This window comes from Eptesicus fuscus, chromosome 7, assembly GCF_027574615.1.
Source record: "Eptesicus fuscus isolate TK198812 chromosome 7, DD_ASM_mEF_20220401, whole genome shotgun sequence".
NCBI classification, from domain to species: domain Eukaryota; kingdom Metazoa; phylum Chordata; class Mammalia; order Chiroptera; family Vespertilionidae; genus Eptesicus; species Eptesicus fuscus.
In genome coordinates this window covers 67,212,545-67,236,952 of record NC_072479.1, presented here as the reverse complement: position 1 = coordinate 67,236,952, position 24,408 = coordinate 67,212,545, and the positions used below count along the sequence as shown (strand labels likewise).

Genomic DNA, 24,408 nt, shown 5'->3' with positions numbered 1-24,408 from the left:
GTTATCTCCGGAGAATAAGGGGAAAGCTTGGGACTTGAAGTTTCAGGAAGATTTCCAATTGTGTGAAGAACAGGAAACAAAGCATAAGGTCAGGCCGTGTCGACAGTCCGGTTAACGGCGAATTTAAGCCAGAATTCTCAGTTGTACAATTTTCTCTAGCAATGCTCAATGTGGGTATATTGTTCTAGGATCCCCCTCTCCCCAGCCTGTTGTGATAAAGGAAGAGCAGGGTACAAGAATTGAGGACACTGGTAAGAGGTCATTGAAATGGCAGATGATCGATGCCAGTTAGTTTGCTTATGAAACTTGGGTAGCCTAGGCTTATAATGTAAGCATCTCCAGGAATCAAGTAATGTTGTTACATGTGTCTCTGATGAGAACGGGGAGTTTAAAACCACAAGGGCAGGGAAGTGAGTGCCACATTGGAAGGAACCTGGCCAGTGAAAGACGGAAGGTGGAAAGGGTCCCGCAGATATATTTTGTTCCCTCCCACCTGCTCTTTGGAGAAGCAAAAAGTTCCACACGCCCCGCCTCACTGTTCCGTTTTCTTGTGGCACAACTGCAGGCCAGGAATGCACCCTCCTATGTTCTTTGCTTCCTCTCTGCTTCACTTTCCTCTTAACCTCATTCTTGCTTCTCTTGAATATCACTTCCTGCTCAAAGAGCAGCAAGGAAGCTTTATTCAGACTGTCTTTTTGTTTTTGTTTTTTTGGGGGGCACTTGGAGACAAGATGAATTTCTATGCTGAATTTGGAGTTCTGGGTGGCCGTTTAGTAAGGAGAGGGCAGGGAAGAGGTGAGAGTGACGGGGGAAGATGAATGAGGAGCCAAAGGTTTACCTGCATGAGGCGGCAGTGAGAATCCCCGACTGGATGGGGGAGCTGAGGACTTCTTATAATGAGGATGTCTGTGATTTAATTTAAGATGATCATGTTGCCTCATTGTAAAGTCTTTTCTATCCCTTTCCTCTCCCCAAACTTAGTAAATTATGGTCTATTTTGTATGATGTGGGACTACAATGAATGACTGGGTTTCCTATCTGGGATAACATGGCGTGGAATAGAAAGGTTAGTTCTGCCCTGACCGGTTTGGCTCAGTGGATAGAGCATCAGCCTGTGGACTGAGGGGTCCCAGGTTCGATTCTGGTCAAGGGCATGTACCTTGGTGTGGGGCACGGCTACAGTGTTTGGACAGGTTCAAGCCTTGGACCGATGAGAGGGCACAGTCCTCTCGTGGCCACATGCAAGTCCCAGCCTGGAGGGCAGAGCCCTCCCAGCACAATTATAGCCAACAGCTGTAGTTGTGAGCTTGAACCTATGGTCTGAACACGTGAGAATGCTGTAAACATCTTGACCACGCCCTTACTTTGCCTCGTGGCATCGGCTATAAAATAAAGGCACGGCTTGTAGTCCATGGTGCTGCTGGGTCCCCATCAGGGCAGCTTTCCTTCTCTTGTCTGTCTTTTCTAATCCTTCATCGCCCCACTCGGGTTCACCCTTGGCCGTGCTGGCGTGGCATATAAGGCGCCCTAGGGCTGAGTATGCCATGGCCTTGTCAGCTCCGCACACCTTGGTTGAGGGCACATCCCCAGTAGGAAGTGTGCAGGAGGCAGCTGATCGATGTTTCTCTCTCATCAATGTTTCTAACTCTCTATCCCTCTCCCTTCCTCTCTGTAAAAAATCAATAAAATATATTTTTTTAAAAAGAAAGGTAGTTCCATCCGCTAACCCAGCGATTTTCAACCTTTTTCACCTCATGGTACGCATAAACTAATTACTACACTTCTGCAGGCCCTGTTGTTGAAAAAAGAGATGCAGTTAGATTTCAACATTGGGTGATAGGAATTTGATGGATTATCTATGTAAAGACTTTCAAAATATTTTTTTTTGCCGGTCTGAAAACAAATAGGTACAATTTTGATTCATTCACACCAGACGGCTATTGTGTTGGCTGTTGTCATTTTTCATTTACTTGAAAATCTAAGGGAAAAGAGGTGAGTGCCCTTGACTAAATTAAGTCAGGTATTGCATGTTTTAAAAGTTCTTGCAGCACAGGGATTGAAAATCTCTGAGGTCAACTAATTCAAAGGGCAAAAAGCTAGAAGCCAGAACAACAACAAGGACGATTTGAAAAGTATTTTCATAAAATTTGAGATATTTTTATACTGACATAGGCATGAAATGGGTGATGGAGGACACTATATTCAGACACGAGGAAGCCTGGAGATTCTACATGGTGTCCAGGCTATATTCGAAACATATACCTCATCAAGCAGTATCCTCCTCAGAGGCTACCGCTTCAATTACATGGACTTGCAGCTCTCTCCTTTTATTGAAGGCCTCGTTCAATAAAAGGTGCATTTCTTTCTTTAATTCAATCAATAAAGACTTATGCAACTGCATATTGATATTTGAATTGAGTTCTTATGGATGCCATTTCCAGATATGAGGTTTGGCTGCTCTGACTGTCAATGCCTGGGAATTGCTATTTGAGACCCTTTCCTCCGTTCTGTGCATAGTTGTACTAGTAATTGGCATGCTATGAGCTCTTCACAAAAATGTTTATTTTCACAAGGCAGTAGTTGGTGCTGTCCATGCTGATCTATTGCAGCTACTGTGACTATTTTTAAGTAGGGTGGGAAATAAGCATTATGTCTACTAAAAAACAACAACCCATATTTAAAAAGTTGGGAAAATGATTTCTTCTTGTTCTGGTAGAAATTTCTACTTCCCAATTTGTGAAACAAGGAATCATTGTCAAGAATACCATCATATACACTCATAGATTTATCATATAGAGAAAAATGACACAAATCCCTCTAATACCTTTCATAAGTCACACGTAATACATGTCAATTAAGTTCACAGATACCTGGCATTTCCTAAACCAAACTGAAAGTTAAAGCTGTCTGTCATTTCTGGCATGATTCAAATATTACATTAAAAATGAATTATGAGCACCCTAGCAGTTTGGCTGAGTGGATAGAAAGTTAGCCTGAGACTGAATGCCCCCGGGTTCGATTCTGGTCAAGGGCACATGCCTGGGTTGTGGGCTCGATCCCCAGAAGGGGGAGTGCAGGAGGTAGCTGATCAATGATTCTCATCATTGATATTTCTATCTCTCTCTCCCTCTCCCTTCCTCTCTGAAATCAATACAAATATATTTTAAAAAAAATAAAAATGAATGATGAGCAATGTGGTAAGGCTGCACATATTTCTCTCCCAGGTAATTTATGTGAAACAGGGGAAAAACTTGGCAAGCACCGTCTTACCCTAGTGACCAAGGTTATCTTAGCAGTGATAAGTCATGTTCATGTCATGCCATCTGATAGGATGGGATGAGAAGAGCATGGCCACCTTTTAAATATTCTACACGAAAGCCCATAACTCCAGGCTAATCATGAGAAAAAACACCAGATAAAATACATCTCCCTCACAATTGTCCAAGTCAGAGACAGAGAAGGTGTGAGAAACGTCATAGACAGAGACAGCTAAGGAGACGGGTGACTGAATGCAATGCGCTCTCCTGATGGGCCCCTACAATAAAGTAAAGCATTATGGAAAAACTGAATCCATGTGAGAGTTTATCATTTACCAATATTTGTTTCTAAATTTTGGCAAATGTAACACGGTATTGTAAGATGTTAATATGAGGGGAAATGGAGTTGAAATTCTCTATACTATGTTTGCAACTTTTCTGTAAATCTAAACTTATTCCAAAATAAAAAGTTATGAATCTTCACATAGTTACATTGGGAAATAACATTAGGCTGCTAACGAGACATTATAATGATACTGTGCATTTATAACTAACAAGAAGAAATAAAAGGCATCCATATTGGAAAGGAGGAATGTAAAACTCTCATTATTCGCAGATGACATGATATTGTACATAGAAAATCCTGAAGACTCCAACAAAAAACTACTAGATTTAATAAATGAATTTGGCAATATAGCAGGATACAAAATAAACACCCAAAAATCAATGGCTTTTTTATATACCAACTAGAGGCCTGGTGCACGAATTCATGCACAGATGGGGTCCCTCGGCCTGGCCAGCGATCGAGGCCTATTGGGGAGGGGGGCCGGCTGGCAGTGGGGAGGAACCCCGGGAGGTTGGCCAGCTGGGGGAAGGTGCCATGGAGGTTGGCTGGCTGCCCTCCCCCTATCAGGGCTGATGGGGTGGCCAGCCAGCAGGGGGAGGGGCTGTGGGGGGGCCAACTGGGGGGAAGGGCCATGAGGGAGGGGCTGGCCAGCCTGGGGGTGGGGCCATGGGAGGTTGGCCAGCAGGCCTCCTCCCCAACCAGGGGGAGGAGCTGGGTGAGTGCACTGGCCATCAGGGGACAGCTCCTGCATTGAGCATCTGCCCCCTGATGGTCAGTGTGCGTCATAGTGACTGGTCGACCAGTTGCTCCAGTCGTTCAGGTCATTCAGTCATAATGGTCGCTTAGGCTTTTATATATATAGATGGTCACCAAAGCATCTCAGGATGGATAATTGCAAATTGCTTAAGCTACTTACAATTATTTCATTAATAACAGACTGGTTCAGCTTCCAGATTCCTAAGGAAACAGAGCACAAGTGCAGATAGATATTTAAGTCCAACTTTTCACTAAACAGTATTTTTGATAAGATTTCTGGATGGCTCTAACCTTTTCAAGGTCAAGTGAAGGCTGCCAGCAGGTGTAATTAATATTTTCTGTCTTCTTCAAAATTAAATATTCCTTCAGAATAAACATAGGTTAGGAAGTTATGTTTGCAAGAGAAAATTTTATAAAATCCCACATTATTTTCCTCACAAAATCACAAGATTACCTAAAAAATCCCAAGTAAAAATTGTTTCTACTTGAAAACATACATTTTTAGAGCAACAACATTGGCAATTAGTTAAGATTAATGTAGGGAATCAGTACATCAGAATTTTAATGTGGCTTTGCCATTCTTTCTTTCAATTATCTTTTTTTATATATATATTTTATTGACTTTTTACAGAGAGGAAGGGAGAGGGATAGAAAGCTAGAAACATCGATGAGAGAGAAACATCGATCAGCCGCCCCCTGCACACAACCCACCGGGGATGTGCCCGCAATCAAGGCACATGCCCCCGACCGGAATCGAACCTGGGACCCTTCAGTCCGCAGGCCGACGCTCTATCCATTGAGCCAAACTGGTTAGGGCTCTTTCAATTATCTTAAAAAACTTATTTAACATGTTCCTTGGCCAATAAATGCTGCTGATACTATTCTATAGATTACAAAAGATAAACAATTATGCAATCATCAAAAATCAACTTAGAATAAAAATCTTAAAAATATCTGTTGTGAAAAGACATCAAACCACTTTGCAGTGATCAAAGAGATATTTACTTTCCCAAATTTTCTACTTATTAATAGCAAAGTTGGATGACAGTAACAAAAAAATGTCATGTCTGCTGAGAAAGCACAAAATGCCCTGAAGAATGAAATAAAGTTAATCTTTACCCTCCCGCCCCCCACCCTAAAACCCACTCAAAATATCTATTTTCCTCATAGAGCGGCTTCTTCCAGAAAGCCAGCGTAAATTTAAACATACTAGGTTGCAATTAGCTTAAGAGTCACTGATCTTCAATCTTTAAAACTTTCGAAAAATGAATGGTCCCTTGACTCTCTTAACTAAGAAATTAAGAGAATCTCTTCAAAATACATCGGCATCCTTGTTTTAGCATTAAATTTTGGGAGGATTTTGAGTCCTCTGCCATCAAGGAATCCAAGCATAGGGTTTACGTGCAAGACTTAGAATGTGTAATTCAAAGGAGTTTTGTAATTTCAGAGGGACATCTAGGATTATTCATTATGTATTTTGCCACCTCACAGAGGCCCACAAGGGGGCACTCTTTTGCTGAGCTTTCCTACACATTTTAAGGTAAAAACAGCTCATCATAGGATAAGGGAAATTGGTAACACTAAATATATATGTGGTAAATATACATAACATAAAATTTACCATTTTAACCATTTTAAAGTGTACAGTTCTGTGGCATTTAGTACATCCTCACTGTTGTGCAACCATCATCACCATCCATCTCTAGAACTTTTTCATCTTTACAAACTGAAACCCTGTACCCATTAAACAACTCTATTTGCCCCTCTTTCTAGCCCCTGGCCACCACCAGACTTTCTGTTTCTATGAATTTGACTATTCTTGGTCCCTCATGGAGGTAGAATCATATAATATTTGCCCTTTTGTGGGTCACTCATTTCACTTTGCATCATTCTTCCAAGTTTATACATGTTTTTCCAGTTTATTCTTAAATAATCTTTCTTTAATCTTGCTAAGAATAGCTTCGTGGGTTTTTTTGTTTGTTTGTTTGTTTTGTTTGTTATTTTGGGGTAGGGGTGAGGGGGACATGTCTTGGTCTTTTTGAAAATCTTGATCTTTGAAATCTTTCCACCTCCCCCTTTCTGGCTAAGATGAATGGGTTAACCAAAAATCAAAACAAAACTCTCCCAAGTGTTGCATCTAGTTGATTGTTGATTGTTGACGTCTTAGAGGCAAAAAAAAATAATTAGTGATAATTAGTCATGGAGGCCTTTCTTTCAAAGAATGTTTAAACCATGACTCAATGCTCCAATCAGGCAGAGTTGCTCACACTTCATACGTTTTTATTTTACTTTGTTTCCTTTTCTTTTACTTTTATAAAAGAAAGGGAATCTGTTTTAAAGGCTCACATTAGTGTTTTAGATATAAATAACAATCCTTATTTATTAAGCTCTTCATTACATGTGATAACTGCTCTGGGCCAACTGAATCTGCTGAAAGCTTAAGATAGGTATCATTCCAAAGATATGGAAGAGGGAATTTTAAACGGACTAAATAGTTGGTAATCTAAATATAGTTTAAAATTTTGGAAGTTTATTTGACTTTAGAGTTATATTGAATGTGGAATGTTCCCTTCTTTTGAAGAAATCAGGTTTTGATTTTCTAGACCATTGAATAATAATACATATTGCTTACATGTACTCAATTTGTGCACGTAATCCACAATCAGTTACATGAATATCCTGTGGATTATCTCATGTACTTTTCAGAATGACCCTGTAAGGTAGCATTGAGGAAATTGAAGTCCCTAAAGGTGAACTTGGTAGCTCTGCATAATTGGAGAATTAGAATACAAGCCACGGCAGTCTCACTCAATACCGGCACCGTGTTCTTAAAATACAGTGTGATGCTGCCTTCCTGGAGGAATCTTTCAATTAAGCAAAAAGGTTTTCACACATCCTATTTTTGTAACTAAATATCTGTGTCACGGCTTTGGTCAAAACACTTAACCTAAAATTCCTGATCTGTACACTGAAGGTTTTGGATTAAATGATTTCTCAAGCCTCTTTCCCTTTTTTTTTGGCAAAGGGAGTGCTCCTGGTGAATAAAGTCATTTTTCTTTGATTGGCTGGCAGAGTGGCTTTGGCTCACCTGTAATTCATAGTTTAGCAGAGCCAGTAGTAGACGATAAAGTCTGTTTCACTCCACCAGCCAAGAAGGAGCAGGTGGCTGTTGGCTTCCTATGTTCTGGGGGAAGCTCTTTGCCAGTGATAACCTAGATACTTTGGATAGCTTAACAACAGCACTCCCTGGGCACAGGGTATGTTTAGATGCTAGTCGCTGCCTCATCTGTGAGCACCTCAATTTTTGTTTTACATAAGCCTGGTGAACATAAAAATAGAGGTAAATTAAAAAAAACAAAACAAAACCATGAATCAGAAACCTGGGATTTTATGTCCTCTTTTTTTTTTTTTTTTTTTTGGTTGAAGACTGTTAGCTGAAAATACTCCTTTAGTTACTCGGAGGTTTAAGTTAGAAGAGGCAGAATAAAGATGCTTGATAATGTGGTTGCTATGCAACCGTGTTATGATTATATAGGTTTCTACCATAGTAGCTGATATGGAGGGGGGTGATAAAGTATGCTCACAAGTGAGCACACAGAGGATATTTTTCATGTTTCAGAGCCAAAGTCTGAGATCTGTTGTTGGAGAAAATATGGGTAAGAAAGAAATGCCACAAATTACAAAGGCCTCCATTCATAGCAAGAATACGGTGCTTATATTACACAGTTGGGTGAGCAGAAGCTCACCAGAAATGGCCTTAGCTTCAAGGAAGGGAGATACACACATTGGTCCTTTAAAGCGAGATTTCCTCTAAGAAATTTCAGAGATGATGGCAAGAAGTAAAAAAGAAAGAAAGAAAGAAAGAAAGAGAAAGAAGAGTATGGTATACATTACTCTTATTTAATAAGCCTTGCCTAATTTAATCTTTACAGCAATTTTGTAAGGTAGGGTGCTACTAATCTCATTGTATAAGTGAGAAAACAGAGACTTAAGAGATGTTCAGTAACTTGCCCCAAATCACATTATAATTGGGAGTAAATCTGAGATATAAACACAAAACTTTTAGTTCAAGTCCTGTATTTTTCTCATTACATTATGCTTGGTAGGTGATCATTCACACTTATTGTTTCTATTAGTTATCTCTTTTATGAATTCCACAAGGAAAGGCTAGTCTTTTGTGAATTTTCCTTTTATTTTTACTAAGTATCAGAGATTGAACTCTGACCCTTCCTGGTGAGTTTACTGAATTTCAGAACATGCTACATAATTGATTTTATTGCCTACTAGAGGACCGGTACACGAAATTCATGGCCAGGGCGGGGGCGGGGGGGGGGGGCGTCCCTCAGCCTACCTGCACCCTCTCACAGTCTGGGACCCCTCAGGGGATGTCTGCCCACCTGCTTGCTGCTCTTTACCGCTCGGCTCACTGCTCCTTATCGCTGCTGTGGAGGTGGGAGAGGCTCCTGCCATCGCCACTGGGCTCGTCGCCACTGGGCTCGCTAGCCATGAGCCCGGCTTCTGGCTGAGCGTGCTCCCCCTGTGGGAGTGCACTGACCACCAGAGGGCAGCTCCTGTGTTGAGTGTCTGCCCCCTGGTGGTCAGTGTGCATCATAGTGACAGGTCATTCCACTGTTCAGGCGATTTGCATATTAGGCTTTTATTATATACTAGAGGCCCAGTGCATGAATTCATGCACGGGTGGGGTCCCTCGGCCTGGCTGGCAATCAGGGCCAATCAGGGGGGGCCAGCTAGGGGGAAGGACCCCAGGAGGTTGGCTGGCCGTGGGAGGTTGGCTATGGGAGCTCACTGACCACAAGGGGGCAGCTCCTGCATTGAGCATCTGCCCCCCTGGTGGTCAGTGCATGTCATAGCAACCGGTCGACTGGTCTTTCGGTCATTCGGTTGCTTAGGCTTTTATATATATGCAATAGATGATATTGCATTTTGTTACATATATGATATCCTCAAAATATCACATTAATTTAAACAGGGAAATTGCACATAGTCAAAGAAACAAGACAGTTACAAGTCCCTTAAGTGGTCTTTACAATTTAGCCAAAATGACTGGCCCCACTGAGGGAGTTCTCAGAGTGTCTGAGCATAACCCAGCAGAGGGGCAGGTGGTGATCTCTTTTGGAATGTGTAGTGTTATGCTTTCAGGAGTGAGAATACAAGAAGGAACGTGATTATTAACTTCATAGAGCTAAAGCTAGGGAAGTGTGATGTTACATAGAGCATAGTGTGGTCTAGTCTAGTGTCACAGTGATAATGAGGATGGTGGTATATCACACTGTGTAATGTCTGTATAGCTTTCACCTACCCCAACGCACTTAATTCTCTTTACCTTCCACGGATGTTAATTCCCTTATTTCCTGCCATTTTCTAGAAAATTCAAATAATCAAGGGAAATGAGGCTTAGAAGTATTAGATGACTTATCTGAGGTCCCATAGGTGCAAGAGGGAGAGGTAGTGATCAGCTTAACATTTGGGTTTTTCCTTGTCCCTTTGCTGTTAGAATCACTGGTGTTAGGCCTTCATTCCCCTTATTTCTCAACTGCGGCTTACTTCTTTCAGAGGTAATACATGACAAATTCTGGAAAAACTTACTCATACTTATAAAATCAAGCTTTCAAAAAAGAGTTATCTCATTTTAGTGAGAAAGAAAGTTACCTTTAAAGAAAAGGAAGAGCCCTAGCCAGTTTGGCTCAGTGAACAGATCGTTGGCCTGTGGACTGAAGGGTCCTGGGTTTGATTCTGGTCAAGAGCACATACCCGGGTTGCAGGCTCAATCCCCAGTAGGGGGCATGCAAGAGGCAGACAATCAATGATTCTCTCTCATCGTTGGTGTTTCTACCTCTCTCTCCCTCTCCTTTACTCTCTGAAATCAATAAAAATATTTTTTAAAATAATAAGATAAAGAAAAAGATTTCTATTGGTTTAAACCATATTGTAGCTATTGCACACTGGTTTACTCGAATGGAGTCCTGGTCTTGAACTGATGACTCAATTATAAGAATTAACAAAAAGAGAAAGAAAGAGAGGTAGGATACAGGACAATTTTCCCCCTTTTCCCAGTTGGACTTAATTCAAAAGAGCAAAATAATTTGCTCCAAATTAGAGCTGTGACACACTAGAACTAATACATTTAGTAAAAAAGTTCATGATTTTCCTGAACATATCAGTAATTTTCCATTGAAAGTATTACATTAGTTATAATCAATTTGTTGGATTTATTGAATTATTCATAATCCATCATCAAATACAATGTGAAGAACCATCCTACCTAATAATAGACAAATATGCAAATTGACCGTACCTTCGCTATGCCCGCGACTGGCCAGGAGGCGCAGGGGGGCGGGACTCGGGGTGGCCGGGGTGACCGATTGGGCTGGCGGGACGCTGAGCTTGCGTCGCCAGCGGCAGCTCGAGCTCAGCGTCTGTGCCATGGCTGTGCTGTGCTGCGGCACAGAAGGGGCCTCTGGGGCAGCGAGCTCACGTCCCACCACGGACCATCAAAAGTGGGGAGCTGGATGCCTGTCCGCTCGGGCACCAGGCCTTTCAGAAGCCTCTGCCACTCTGGAGGCTTCTGAAAGGCCTGGTGCACCAGTGGACAGGCACCCAGCTCCCCCGTGATCGAAAGCGAAAGCCTGTAGGGGACCCTACACATGCATGATTCAATCATGCACTGGGCCTCTAGTCTAATATACAAAACATATTTGGCAATGTTTGGTAGATCTCTTCATGGATAGCTTACTGAGAAATGTGAAAAATCATCTTGATAGCCAAACTATTTAAAAATACAAGCTTTGTGATTTATGGCAGTAGATGCTGTTAATGGCTCATCTTGTCTCTATTCTGTATAGTTAACTCTCAAATCTCCTCTTTCAAACTTCTAGCTGACCTTTTACTTTCTCTTTCTCTCATCTCCCCCTCTCACTCCTCACTTTTTAAATTTTTTTTAGAAAAAGGATGCCATAACACTATCAATAACGATGAATAAAAGATGAAAAACTGGGATCAGTAGGTAATTTTTTAAGTTAAAAATGGCTATTATATTCATTATTGTCTCTATAAAATGAAATAATGTAAATCCTTGTAAATCTAAGGAAATTGACAGTTACCTATATCCTAAGATGACACAGTAATAAGTGGATTTGAAATTAATTATGCGTGTGATAACTCTCTACCCCATATCCCTCCACTCTTCCTTTTTCTTTAGAGCTAACTTTTTTTAAGGGACAGAAATAATGTATTTTCAAAGTTAATTATTTTTTAAGTAAAAGAAGTCAAAAGGCAGAATATGAAGACCAACAACCCCTCTTCCCAAGCACCAGGCTCAGTTTCATTTCCCAGGGGCAACCACTCTTAGTTTGCTGTGGTACTTTTTGTGGTTACTTTTATACCTATTTATGGTCATTATTTACCTTAGTTCCTTGCTTCATGCATCTGCTACAAGGTATGAGGAATTTAGTTTATTTGCACTTCCACTTTCCGAATTAGACGTCAACATTAGTTCTCCTTGAAATAATACACTTAAACTCCCTACTTGTATTGACTTTTATGCAACATCAGGCACCTTCGGCTGTGAGAGATGAAGAACTTGGTACCCTTACCTTGCCCTTCCTTCCAGCTTTCTTCTTCGATTATCTTTAGTTCTATCATTATTTTACATTGTCAAGAATTATAATGATGACATATTTGCTGTAACCATAAGTATTATTCATACACTCACATTGTAGATACTGCTGACTTGGCTTCAATTTGTATAATCAACTTATGTACAAAACGTGGAAGAATTAAGTCATTGTTAAAGTCCTAGCGTAGTGTGTGACTAGAGTCGATGAAAAGGGGAAATATAATCTTGTGTCATTTACGTTTTGCCACTTGAAAGGACATCTCCATTTGTCTGAATATAATGGGCCTTCTTCACATTTTATAGCTTCCTTCACTTCTTTTGAGCAATCCTCAGGGGTATGCATTTGTTGGACATTCATGTGTTTTGTTTTGGGGATATGTATTTCATTATTCTGTTGTCCAGCCTAGATTATTTATTTATGGCGCATGGGTGTTATGTCCTTTAAGCTTTTACATGTAAAAAGAAACTCTCTAATTTTTGCTCATAGCTGATTGATAATTTGGATAAACAGAGAATTCTAGGTTTACATGCGTTTCCTCAAAACCTGTCTGATAGCATACTTATAAGCACTCTGGCTATCTTAGTTCTTTTACTTCTCCAATGATCTTGCCCTCCGCATCCTGCCAATCACTCACTTTTGTGGCCTTAACTTAGACATTGTCATTACCAACTCTTCCCTGTCATAATCCCAGACATCCCACTTTCCCACTGCTACTATCTTTCTAGCTAAAAATCTGTTCCCCAAAATCCCTCAACCCCAAATGGACCTCCACTCTATTGATTCTACCACCTTTTCACTGCCCATCATTTTTTATCTTATCTTCACTTCTTATTGCCCACTTTAGATTCCATGGTCAATCGTAATATCTATTCCTTCCTTTGCCAGTTAACTTCTGGCAAAACCCCAGTTATAATTCAAACTGAACTCATTTCTATTCATTGCCTGTCCCCAAGCAACTGAATGTGGCTGGAGATAATCACATAATCATTCTGATTATTGTCACTTTAAATTCATGACCACTAATTCCCCTATGTGGCATGGCAGTTAACTATATTTCCTTACTTCATTACCCCCTGTTCTTCCACTCCCCAAAATAATGCTTTCTTTCCTTTGTTTCTCTTTATCAACTTTCAACTCCCTTTATGTATCCCACTTTCAGGTGGTGACTGTGCTGATGATACTTTTTCTCCATTTTTTCAGCACTGTTGGGTTTTATGCTTTTGAAACTTTCTCTTATACCTCTTTTAAGAGAGAAAGAGAGGTAACAGGTCAATATACCACTCTCTTCTACTCAATACTCTTATCTCATTGTTAATTTCATGTTTTATAATGCACTCTATTTTCTTGTGAAAAATCACTCACCATATATATTTTTGCCATAACTTTCAGGTCACAAAATGTACTGTTGTCATTGAATTCCTGATTTTACTTTATGAATATAATGGGAAATGCTATATCCAAGAATTCTAAACAACAACAAACAAAAGGAATGTAAATGCTTCATTCATTCACCAAACATTTATTGAGTGCCGACCAAGTTACAGACAAAATGAAAACTCTGAGGCTGTAGGGATAAATGAGCAACAACAAAATGTCCCAAATCTCGAAGGCCAGTGAGAATTTCATAATCTAGTACATCAGAGCATTCATACTTAGTCGATGTTGCAGTGAAAGTGGGAACAGGCTTATATGTTGAATAGCAATAAAATTATGAGAAAGATTTTTAGGATATACAGGACTAAATAAGTTCATTGAAAAAAATCTGAGAATGAGAAAAGTTATCTATTACTAGAATTTTAGGTTTATGTTAAATTTTTTAAATAAATAAGGGATGCCCAGCTGGTGTGGGTCAGTGGTTGAGCATTGACCTATGGACCAGAAGGTCACGGTTAGATTCCCGGGTTGCAGCTGGATCTCGATTGTGCAGGAGGCAGCTGATAAATGATTCTCTCTCATCATTGATATTTCTCTCTCTTCCTCTCCCTTCTGCTCTGAAATAAATAAAAAGATATATATTTTAAAAAATAAATAAGGGATAAAGTAAGTGATACTGCAGTAGTTTTAAAAACATGTCCACACTTTTTTGACACTCCTCCCTTTGAAAGGTGGAGCCTAATTTTCCTTCCGTTGAGAGAGCCTGATTAACGAATCTTTCACAAGGAGAATGTGGTGCAAGTGACAGTGTGTGTGACTTCTGAGTCTAGGTCATAAAGACACTGCAGATAGGACTTTGTTCCATCTCGGATCATTTGCTCTGGGGAAGCCAGCCACCCACTATGCCACAAGGACACTCCAGCCTGTGGCTGAGCTCACATGAAAGCTGAGGCCTCCCACCAAAACCCAGCAACAACTTGGCAGCCATGTGAGTGAGCCGCCTTGGAAGTGGAGCCTCCAGCCCAGTCAAGCCTTCGGATGACTGCAGCCCCTGTCATCTCTGACTGCCACCTCATAAGAGTCTCCAAGCCAGACTGCCCAGCTAATCTGTTCCCAAATTTGCTGGCCCATAGGAACTATGAAGATAACTACTCACTGTTTTAAGTTACTAAGTTTTAGGCTAATTTGTTATACTTCAATAAGTAACTGTATATAAATTGAGGTTTATTAAATCAGGCATTGAAAAAGAGAAATAAAAATCAAATTCTGGTACCCAGATAGTAAATTCTAAAAGCTTAGGGTACTAGTAATTTTTTATATTATTATATAATTGCTCCTTTTTTTTTTCCCCAGGTGAAATTGGTTACAAAACAGAAGCCCCAAGTTAACTATTAATGAAAGAGGAAAATAATTTTTATTTGAAAAAGGAAAGCACAGTTTTATTATAAAGTTTAGATAAAACTGGATTGTATAATCACTTCTGAGCATCTTCCCACACTGTGTTGTTAGTTTATGTTAATGAATACTCTTGTCAGATTAGCAAGCTGCTAACTAAAAGGCACTTAAGTAAGCAACTGCCATAAAAGAGTTTTTACCTAATGAACAATGGGTAGATGCATTTGTCATTTGTACAGTAGACCTCCTATGAAATAGACTTATTTGCATGATTAGGGTTTGTGTAAGTTTCCTTACCAATAACTGTAGAAATATAAGTAGAAGCTTGACTCGAAATTAGACTCCTACTGGTCCATCTCTTCCCAATGAACATAACTGCATAGCGTACATGGATGTATGAGGAAATATCAGAATATTCACAGTTGCCAGCACTTGACAGTTTTCTAAAGGGCTTGGACAATGACCAGCTTCAGTTTTGTAATAAAGCACGTGGACTTTTCTTTTAAAGGGACTTGCACAAGGAAGTGGTTTAAAGAATTTCTTTGATTGTAGAAATGGAACATACCTATGTAGGTTATTATTTGTTACATTTTTAATGGACTACTGAACAAACATACTTTCCTACTTGGGATTTCCAGAAAGATTAAAAAAAAGTTTTCTGAAGAGGTTTTAGGAACATGATAAAAGTAAAAATATAAGACAAAAAGAACTAGTTGAAATACCTGCATTGAAAAGCAAAACAGTGTTGTTTAATAATTGTGAAATTTGTATTTTAATCTTTTAAAAAAATTGCTTTATTGTTCGAAGTTTTACAGATGTCCTCCTTTTTCCCCCCATTGACCCCCCTCTTGCCACCCCTCCCCCCAGGCCTTCATCACACTATTGTCTGTGTCCATGGGCTATGCATATATGCATGTAATTCTTTGGTTAACCTTTTCTTGCTCCCAATTCCCAACCCCTTCCCTCTGAAACATGTCAGTCTGTTGCATGCTTCAATGCCTCTGGATCTATTTTGTTCATCAGTGTATTTTGTTCATTAGATTCCACATATAAGTGAGATCATGTGATACTTGTCTTTCTCTGACTGGCTTATTCCACTTAGCATAATACTCTCCAAGTCCCTCCATGCTGTCTCAAAGGGTAAGGGACCCTTCTTTTTTACAGCTGCATAGTATTCCATTGTGTAAGTGTACCACAGCTTTTTTATCCACTCATCTACTGATGGCTGTTTTCAGGTCTTAGCTATTGTAAATGGTGCTGCTATGAACACAAGGGTACAATGGATCGATGTTTCTCTCTCTTCCTCTCTCTCGTATTCTCTCTTTAAAATCAATAAACATATTCTTCAATGAGAATTTAAAAAAGAAAAGTAAAGTGAAGATGAAAGGGAAAGTCATATCACAGTTCGGCAGGCTGGAAGTTTGAGATCAGGGTGCCAGCATGGAGGAGTGAAAACTCTTTTCCAAGTCACATGGCAGAAGAGGTTAGGGATCTTGCTGAAGCCTCTTTCAAAATAGCTAATCCCGTACAGAAGGTTCCACCTTCACTACTTATGCATCTTTCAAAGGCCCATCACCTTTGGGGGTTAGGGTTTTTACATATGAATGGGGGGTACACAGACTACATCAATCAGTATTTTTAAATCTAAACTAGCAATCTTTTTTCAGTGTTCTTCCTTCCTTTCACTACACATACTAGACTTTCCTTTCCTCCTTGGAACCAGCTTTAGCATTCTGCTTGTTCCATAATTAAGCAATTAAATATCTTTGACATATGCTCACTATTTATTTTGAGAGTTTTATTTTTAACTCTTTGAAATTCATACTGTAACAAAAATGAGAACCTAAAAATATTATATAATATGGTTAAGTTCCAAACATCCCCCAAATAAATTTAGTTCATGATATACTTGGTATAAAATACAATTAAATTTTAAAAAATCAGACTGTTGTAATGACAGTAATTTCAACAGAATGTTAAGGAATTTTATTTTAGTTTTTGATGACAGGTACATTTGATTAGAGGATGAGAAGAAAATAGGTATCAAGGGGGAAGTATTTGTAGTTATCTATTCTGATAAGACATTTGGCATGTGTTCAATACTCTTAGACATTTGATCCCATTCGTTCTTTTTTTAAAAAAAAATTATCATTATTGTTGAAAGTATTACAGATGTTCCCTTATTTCCCCCCATTGACCCCTTCAACCCAGCTCCTACCCCCTCCCCAGGCCTTCCCTGCCTGTCCATGGGTTATGCATATATGCATATAAATTCTTTGGTTAATTTCTTCTCTTCACTCCCTTCCCTGCCCCGTTCCCACTGAAATTCATCAGTCTGTTACATGCTTCCCATTAGTTCTCTATTGTACATACTTATCTCAGATCTTCTGGTGTTTTTTTCCTTGATGTGGGTATATTCTGAGCGTGACTCCTATTTTCCAATCACCAAGTGTCCCTGGTAACAAATATTAACTCCACATTATGAGGCAGGTACCCTTATTAATATTCCTGCTTTACAAACATGGAACCAAAGTATATGAAGTTACGTGACTCATTCTCAGTCATCAAACTAGTAATTGAGAAGCAGAGATTTAAACTCAGGCAGGTGGAGGCCAGAATTCACCTTCCTAATCTCACTCCAGTGGAGCTCTCAATTCTGGATTTGCAGATAGAGCTCATTCAACCGTGGCTGCCAGGAGGGAAAATTGAAGTCCAGGAGGGTTCAAGCAATTTGCTCAAGGTTAACTAGCTAATTAGTAGTGGTTGGAATAATTTTGTTCACAATAAAAAAAAAGGAAGGAACAGAAAGTCTAGGATATAGAGAGGGAGTGAGATCTTATGATAAGTGAGCAAAAGCTGTAATAGAGGAAATTCAAGGAAGAGGGAATTATGAACAAAGTGAGAGTGCATATTGAAAAGTTGCCTCAGTTAGAATGCACAGAATTGTGCAAAAGGTAGAAGAAATTATTAAATACAGAGATAAGGCTCATGTGAAAGCTCCTTTCTGTAAAACAGTTCTCTGGTGGGACAGATATTGTGTGACAATCTTAACCCAGAACAGCTGAGTTATTGTCCAGAGACATTGCAGAGAAAGACTAGGGAAAAGTCAGCCGTGGTAATAAAATTTGGAAAACGAGGCTTCAGGTCTTGGCCATGTCTATATGGTCATTTATAGCTTTCTACAGCTGTATCTTATATAATAAAAGCCCAACAACCAAACAGCGGAACGACCAGAACAACCAGTTGACCAGTCGCTATGATGCACACTAACCACCAGGGGGCAGACGCTCAACACAGGAGCTGCCCGCTGGTGGTCAGTGCACTCCCACAGTGGGAGCGCTGCTCAGCTGACCCAGATGAGCGGCTGCTCTCACAGCGGGAGCAGCTGCTCAGAGGGCGGGTCCACAGCCACTTGACTGACCAGGATGAGAGACGCTCCCACAGGGGGCTGATCCCCGCAGGCCATGCCCCCCACCAGTGCACAAATCCCATGCACCAGTCCTCTAAATGGTATATAAAAGCACATGTTTTCATGAATACTGTTGCTGATGATAAAACTCTAATTTAATAATAATACAGGTAATTTTTAAATTACTTATTGCATAAAACATTTTACTTCATAAGTGGACTTATTAGAATCTATTGTCTGCCAAGCCCATAATTACAAACTGGTAGCTAGAAAAGGGCAGAGATCCCCAACACAAGAAGCTGAGTCAGTGTTAACAATTACAATTTTTTTACATCTACTTTTCCAGATGGATGCATTCAAATAAACAAGCTCATTGAATGTTCTTATTGTTAGGAAAGGCATGCTGAGATATTTAGGAATGGATATTTTCAACTTACTCTTAAAAGATAAAAATACGTGTGCATGCATGAGAAATAGAAAGAAAAAGAGAGTAAATGTGGCAAAATGTTATCCATTGTTGAATCTAGATGAATGGTATACAGGTGTTCATTGTACTATTCTTCAACTTTTCTATTAGCTTTATTTTTTTATACAAATCCTACATAATAAAAGGTAATATGCAAATTGCATCACTCCACTAAGCCCACGATTGGGCCAGCTGGAGGTGCGGGGGGCGGGACTCAGGGTGGCCGATTGGCTGGCGGGAGGAGCGGGGGGGGGGGGGGTCCCCGCCCCCCTCTCCTCCTGCCAGCCTAAACATCCGGCACTGCGGGAGGACCCATGGGGCCGGCAGAAGGCGCCGGTGGTGGAACTCGGGGTGGCCGATTGCGTGACTGCCGGCACCAGTTTTCTGCCAGCACCAGTTTTCCTCTGGCCACCCGCAGATCGGAGTGCCTCCCACCAGTGCGATCCACCACCCCGAGTCCCGCCCCCAGCCTTCGGGAGGTGCTCCGATCTGCGGGTGGCCAGAGGAAAACTGGTGCTGGCAGCCAGGTGAAGGAAAGTCTATTGCACGAAACTTCGTGCAACGGGCTTCTAGTAAAAAATAAAAGAAAACTACATACTGAGTGATAGTACTTCAGATTCTGCTTATGCTCTCTAGCCACAATTGTAGTGAGTGTTATTTTTGAATCAATGATTATTTCATAACTTTATCTTATTTTTAAACATTTTCTCATTTTGGAATATTCTCTATAATTTTGATAACGGCATTTTTAATTCAACATTTATATGTTAGAAATTTTACACATATTATCCCTAATCCTAACGATCCTGAAAGGTAAATGTATTGTCTCCATTTTGCAGCTAGGAAAAGAGAGGCTCAACCACATTAAGTTACTTGTCCTTGGTCACATGCAACTATAAATGTTGGTGCTGTGTTTTGCATCCAAGTGTGTCAGAAAGCAAATTTTGTCCTCTTTTTATTTTAGCACCTGCTTCCCATGCTAAGAGATTTCTTTGTGGATGGATGGGCAGTGGTCCTTTGGGGAGTGCCTTTTATCTCAAAGTTATACAAAGTTATCAAATTTCTGAATGCCTCTCCCAAAACCTCTTAATGCAGGTTCATTGCCTTATTTAATAGGCTTATTGTAAGGAAGAGATAACCTATCAATTGCATATTTGATGGTGCTTTTCAAAAACATATTTGGCTTTTGGTGGTTTCTTCCAGTTCCTGAAATTTTCCACTTTCAAACGTTCATTTTCCTACTTTTAAGTGGCACTTTCTTCCCATAAGGCAAAGCATCAGTCATGTATTCAACAAATATTTACTGAGCACTTGATAAATACTTAGCATACCATGTAGCATTTTTACCGAAAATCCTATTGCAATTTTAACCAGTTAGGATAGTCACATTTCACAACTTTTTTCCTCATGATTTTAAAGTTTTCTGGCATTAGCAAAACTCTTATAGGATAGTTATTTGTTAGACTGTTTTAACATAACCACCTAGTTATAAACTCTAAAGTAAAAATATTTTTTGTGTACAATTCAAGAAAATGCACCCTCAAAGTTCTTGATGAAGTCCCTGAAATAATTTAAAATAAGGGGTCTTCTTGACTTTGGGAAGATTTCAATATGAGAGGACAGATGAGGTGATCCGTTGCAATCACCTCTAATATGTGTGCTTACGTGATTAATGGCGATTGTAGAGATCATTGTTAAATTTTTAGGTTATTAGAGCAAACGGGAATTTGCTTGAAATCTTGCAAATAAAGCTTGAGTACATGACTATATTGAAAATAAAAGAAATAGTCGGTAATGGATAATTTTTCTTAAACTCTGATGAAATCAGATGCTGCCAAGATTCTCTTTAACACAGCCCCTGGGGTTGTTGGGCTTCTTTCTCAACAGATCTTTATCCCTTAAACACACAGCACCTGTGTTTGTGTTTACTTCCTCCCCTTGGGGCCTGAGTTGTAAACACGGCTTTAGACTTGGTGAGAATCTCCCTCCTTCCCTCCATTCCCTACAATTCCTGAGCATTTCAGAGAGTAGCATTCCTTCCAGGGGGAACCTGTGGAGGGAAATTTAAAGGCAAGCATTCACCCTAAGGCAGAGCTAGGACAGCTTTTATTTCCAGAGCTACAGTGGCTTTGTCAATAGTAAGAGTCTTCAGCGACTTAGCAAAAATTTGGAAATAGGCTATTTTTCATTACGCTGCCTACCTTTCCTTCATATCACAGGAAGAAAACTTACAGATAGGCTTTAAGCCTACCACAGATGCAGATGCATTTTTTCCTTTTTTTTTTTTTTTTGCAGGTTTGAATAATAGAACAACCAGTATGGGAAGGGAAGACTCTAGGAAAAGGTTTAAAAAGCTTTTAAAAGGTTGGCTGCTATTTTGTGAACTTTTTCTGGGGTCATGTTGGAGATCGAAGATCTTGAATATCACTCTTGGGGTTACCCCATTCTGCTTCCCACATCTATATTTGGGCTTCACCAGGTCCTGCCAGCATGGGCACAGCTGGTAAAGATCTGCCAGCCAAGGGTCATAGGCCACAATAAAGACTCTAAATACTTCAGAGAACTTTTAGGGATCCTCCTTAGGTTTAGGAAATTTTTTATCCATGGCCCTTATATGGACTTCCTTTGATCAAGAAGTGAAAAATACCTGAAGGGGATTATCTGCAGCCTCTAGTGGTCTTATTAAAAAAGGTAAGTTAATTAGCCATTCAGAGTACAGAGGCAAGGCAGTAGAGGATTATTTGACTGAATATTCAGGTAAAGGAGGATGGAGGGGAGCAGTAGGAATCACATCAGTCTTACTGGCTTTGATTTTGGGCACCTCTTGGGTCTGTAATTTTTCCTTAACCTTTTGTAATTAATCTTTAAATAAAGGTATTTTGGAATCTTGAAGTCTTTTGAAGGCATCTGCAGGACAATTAAAATAGGTATCCCATTCTGTTTGTTTGATTTGGGAACTCTTTTGTTCAAGGGCACTTCTTTGGGAAGATTTTGCCATTACTGTAGTTATCTATAGCTTATAGGACCATAGTTCTTAAAAGTAAGCAGGTATGCTGGAAGGTGGAGCACTTAATTCTTTGGAATTTGAGGTTCCTATTTCTTTAGGTAAGCCTTGGGTCTCTGAGAACCAAATTAATGCCTAAGAGGGATGTGCCTCTGGGTTGGGGATTTTGTAATGTTTTACAGTGTATCTCATTGCATGAATATTTTCTTGAGGTTGGCTCCTGAACTAGTGGTGATCTAACACATTTTATGACCAACTTATCCTGGCACAAGAATCTTAGATTTAGGTGGCAAATGTTCTAACAGCTTCTAAGTGCTCAACCTATGCTCACCTATTTTGTATCTTTGGCTTCCAAGATTCTCACTAACAATATATTTATTATTATTTTACTTCATGTGCAAATTAGCAGAAACCTGAGTAACCAAGGAAATGGAACTGTGGACACAGGAGTAAACAAAGACATGGTAATGCAGACTGGCCAAGAGCTAGGGACTGTAGTTCCAGGTGGAACCATCGGCCAGCTCAAGGTGACCAACTAAGGCCTGGACCTCAACTGTGGCCTAACAAGGGCTAAGGACTGGTGCCTAATAGAGCCTCTTGTCAATCTAGACTGACCTGCTAACCCTGGACTGGAAAGCCTGCAAGAGCAAAGAGCTTGTACACAAAAGTGGAGTTCAGAATCAAGAGGAAGTTACTCAATGGCTCTCAGAAATATTGAGAAAGACAGAGAACTCAAAGGATGCCTGTTTCTTACTATCTCCAAACCTTAAGATGCCACTGCTATCACAAAAAAATATTTAAAAAAATAAAAACTGAGTAAATTTTATTTTGTGTGTGTGTTTAATGCATCTTTATATATAAAGAGATTATACTAAAAACAATTTGTGTTTTTTATTCCATGAGCAAATTCAATTCAATGTGACTTTTTCCATCTTATACTCTACTTCATTTATTGAGCATTTTATTCTTTCTTTATTCTCTTCAAAATAATATTAACTATATACTATGCTCCACTGGATATTATAAAGTATTACTCTGATGCTTTAATATAGTAATATAGTTTCTTTCTTTTTTTTAAGGGCCAGATTTTATTTATTTATTTATTTATTTATCTATCTATCTTTATTGTTGAAAGTATTACATAGGCCTTCCTTTTTCCTCCATTAACCTCTTCTAGCCTGCTGCCATCCCCCTCCACCCCCAGTCCCTCACCACCCTATTGTTAGAGATCTTAATGGTTTTTTTCCAATCTAGCAGATAGAAAGGAGCTCTGAAGAGCGATACAAAACAAGATATTTTAAAGGCAGAAGGGAGCAGGAACAAAAACTTTTACTAGGCAAAGGTAGCAAATTGGTCCTGGAAAAGTTACTTTCTAATAGGGGATGGCAGGGATTTATCAGGTAGATTACCTAACCAATGCTGATCAGATGATTCCTGATTGGTTGGTTTAATTTTTTATTTCTGGACTAATCTAAACTATATTTAAGTCTCAGTTAGGAATCTTAGCCTAAGTGACTCCATTTTGAGCCTTTTGTCTTGATTTTTAACAAGACTTAGTTGGGATCTAGGTTGTATAAGTTTAGTAAGTCGGATAGTGGCCTTAGCTCTCATTATCTCCCACATCATGAAGTAGATATGTAGACATTTGCCCTTTTGGTTTAGGGTTTTCTGTCTTCAGAAGTCTTAATAGAAATCCATGGAAGAGGTAAGGTATACAGTTATTGCTCTTTTTTTACCTTAGAATAAATTACTTCTTGTGTAGAACGATACAGGACTGCAAAGAGAGAATTAATCGAACAGGCCTAGAGAGATTACATGGTTGGCATCATTTACCAGCGGGGTGTAATATGATGCCTCTGAACAGTCAGGAGAGGTGGGTGGATAGATGAATGAGGCCTAGTTTCAGCTCTGCTATTACAAGCAGTGTGTCCTTGGAAAAGTCACCTCACCTCTCTGGGTTTCAATTCCTTAATTTAAAAAAATATATATTGTTGAGAGCATTACAGATATCCCCATGACCCCCCATGATCCCCCTCTACCCCATTCCCACCCCATCCCAGGCCTTCACCACACTATTGTCTGTGTTCATAGGCTATGCATATATGCATATACATTCTTTGATTAATCTCTTCCCGCCGCTCCCCTGCCCCCCCCCCCCCCGCCCCTTCCCTCTGAGATCTATCGGTCTTTGCCTCTGGACCTTAATTCTTTTTTTAAAAAAAAACATATTTTTATTGATTTCAGAGAGGAAGGGAGAGGGAGAGAGAGATAGAAACATCAATGATGAGAAAGAATTATTGATCGGCTGCCTCCTGTACACCCCCTACTGGGGATCGAGCCCACAACCCAGGCATGTGCCCTTGGCCGGAATTGAACCCAGGACCCTTCAGTCCACAGGCTGACGCTCTATCCACTGAGTCAAATCGTCTAGGCCTAGGGCATGGGCCTTAATTCTTAATAGAGAGCTTGGATTAGACAGACCTCTAAGTTTCTGTATAGTCCTGATATTCCATCAGGTCAGTCCCCTCCCATTCTAATACTCAGTAATCTGGTGAAATCTGTGTCCTGTGAAAACCTGTCATCATATTATAAACTTTGATTTCATCTTCTTTCTTCCTTTCAGACTGCATAGTCATAGCTATTTTCTCATACAGAAGACACTGTATTTCCTATATTACTCTAGTTGTGTGTTTGTTTCTCACCTTCTCTGGATCCGTTATCTCTAAAGTTTCTTGACCCAGAACTTCCATTCACTGCCTCAGTG

At 39.9% G+C, this 24,408-nt stretch overlaps 1 long non-coding RNA gene across 2 annotated transcripts; it reads right to left on the bottom strand.

The window, feature by feature from the left end:
• On the bottom strand, positions 1–24,408 carry LOC129149806 (uncharacterized). 2 transcript variants are annotated; one of them, XR_008556624.1, is made up of 4 exons: positions 24,347–24,408; positions 17,139–17,220; positions 4,520–4,560; positions 1–206 (listed from the first exon to the last, which is right to left on the bottom strand). It is a non-coding gene; the product is annotated as an uncharacterized LOC129149806 (long non-coding RNA). The 2 variants fall into 2 exon arrangements; XR_008556623.1 differs by lacking the exon at positions 17,139–17,220.